Consider the following 2,722-nt stretch of genomic DNA (forward strand, 5'->3'; position numbering starts at 1 on the left):
CTGTAGCAGGCTAACAGGACTCCGGTAGACGCCGCGTGACATTTCCCTGAAGGGACAGACACAGGAACGAAGAAGGACACATGTCGGCCAGCCTAAGTGTTCCGGAGCAATAGCAAGCTACCAGGGCTCAGTGGAAGCACCAGGAGACATTTCCCGGTAAGAGAGGCTAGAATGGATAAACAACTAGATAGTCAGATCCCACACATACCAAGCATTTCAATAACATACACACAATATGCTCAATATGTGCAAATACAACATGGCATCACAACATGACTCTACAACTGAAGTATTTTATTCAATAGGCTCCGAGGAGCGAGATATTACAAACATGGGTCTCATGACCCAACATTCAGAGCATACAAGTCAAAGCACATGCGGAAGCTTCTCATGTCTGAGTACAGACATCTATAAATGAAAAAGGCTAAGAAGCCTGACTATCTACAAGATCTTGCCGATGGCACAAGATCGTAGCTGAGGTAGCAAGCTAAACGTCGAAGTCCAAGCGGAACTACTAGTGAGACTAAAGTCTCTCTGCAAAAACATAAAATAGGCAAACGTGAGTACAAATGTACCCAGCAAGACTTATATCAGAACTATCTACATATGCATCATTATCAACAAAGGGGATGGTGGGGTTTAACTACAGCAAGCCAGCTTAGACTCGGTGGCTATCGTGAACTACAACTGCAAGTAACTCTTTTGGGGTGGCGCACACGAGTCAACATATTCACCATATCAATACACCACTATAGGTCCGCTCTCGTCTCCCTACGAGAACGCCATCCATAGCACTCACGCTTCTCTTGCATATTTTAGAGTATCCACTTTCACTTGTCTATGAACTGTATAGGCAACCCAGAGGTCCTTTACCACGGACGCGGCTATTCGAATAGATCATATTAACCCTGCAGGGGTGTACTTCTTCACACACGCTCTCGCCACTTACCACCATGTACACGTCATGTATCTCGGCAACCTTTAAGCGGAAGCCTGACGAGGGTGTCGGCCATGACCTGACTAACCACACAAGTCTCTAGTCCAGGTTTATCGCCTATTCGGGCTCCATCCACAAGGAGATCCGACCGGGGTGTCGCTCACGGCCCCAAACAATGTGAGCAGGGTTCCCAAGCCCACCATCCGGGTGCCACTTGGTACACCATGCCACCGCACCTAGTTTGTCCCAAGCCCACCTGTACGGGGTGCCACTGGTAGACTACTAGCACTACCTACAAACACCAGAAACTAGTTGCCACTCCTAGACAGAGATCGAGTTGATTAATAAGTCGAGAGGGGCACTTAAGCATTCCAATGTGTGGTAGTAGCTGTTCTTGGATCACAAACACAGAACTCAGTTCCTGTGGATGGCTTCAATGAGACAACCCACCATGTACTCCTACATGGCCTCTCATCGCTACCTTTACCAAATCGTGTTCACACATTTAGCTCACACACAGTAGGACATGTTCACACACCTCCAATTCATCCCTGATGAATCAGACCAGACTCAACTCTAAGCAGTAGCAAGCATGACAACAAGCATGAATGAGTAGGCACGTCAGGGCTCAAACAACTCCTACTCATGCTAGTGGGTTTCATCTATTTACTGTGGCAATGACAGGTCATGTAGAGGAAAGGGGTTCAACTACCGCAGCATGTAACAGTTGAATCGTTGTTGTCCTAATGGAGTAAAATAGAGCAGGAGCGAGAGAGTGGGCTTTTATCGGAATGAACAAGGGGTTTTTGCTTGCCTGGCACTTCTGAAGATAGAATAATTCTTCATCGGTGTCATCGATCACGTCGTCGGAACCACGTCTATCGAGAGGGGACAAATACTGACAACAGAGAAGGAAACACAATCAATGTAATGCACAATATGATGCATGATCATGACATGGCAATATGCTATGGATTGAGCTAATGCAACTAAAACCAGAAGGGTTTGGGTCATTCTGAACCAAAGGTTCAATCCCAAACTCAACTTATGAATTTAAATAGTGCCTTATCATGTTTTGCACTAAACAGCAAGGTTAAGTTGCTTAAACATACATGAAACCAGTACAGATGGATTGATTGGATTTTTTGATCATTTTTCATATATAACTTATTTCATTTGGAGCTACGGTTGAATTTCTACGATTTTTAGAAGTTTTGGGGATTTTCTGAAAATAATAAATCATTTAACATTTATTTAAATTCTAGAAAAAATTTACTGCGTCAGCAGTGCGTCATGCATGCGTTGGCAGTTAACAGCGCCTAACCAGGGTCAAACCTGACAGTGGGCCCCACATGTCAGTGTCCTAGCTAATTAACACAGACTGTTAGCGCTAAACTAATCCTAACTAAAAGTGTCAGCAGGACATGGCCCACATGTAAGTGACCCAGAGGGTCATTAGATTAGTTCCTAATGGCGTTTTCACCGGAGTTAGGCCACGAGCAAGGTGCCGTGGCGGCGGGGTGGCTTGGAAATTGCCTATGGGGCACGGATCGATGCGCCGATGGGCTCTCTGGAAAGCTCGCGCGATGGCGCGTCGGAAGGTGGTGGTGGCTGGGCCTGGGATGGTCAGAGTCGATGGCGACGAGCACGACTACGGTGGCCGAAGCTCCGGTGGGTTGCGGGTTCGGTGTTGCAGCTCGCAAACGAGCCAAGTAACATGCTGGCCATGCTCTACGTGCGGCCACAAGCTCTTTGGACGTTGGCGCGTGATGGCCGGCGTCGAGC

Source organism: Triticum dicoccoides, chromosome 5B (genome assembly GCF_002162155.2).
Source record: "Triticum dicoccoides isolate Atlit2015 ecotype Zavitan chromosome 5B, WEW_v2.0, whole genome shotgun sequence".
NCBI lineage: Eukaryota > Viridiplantae > Streptophyta > Magnoliopsida > Poales > Poaceae > Triticum > Triticum dicoccoides.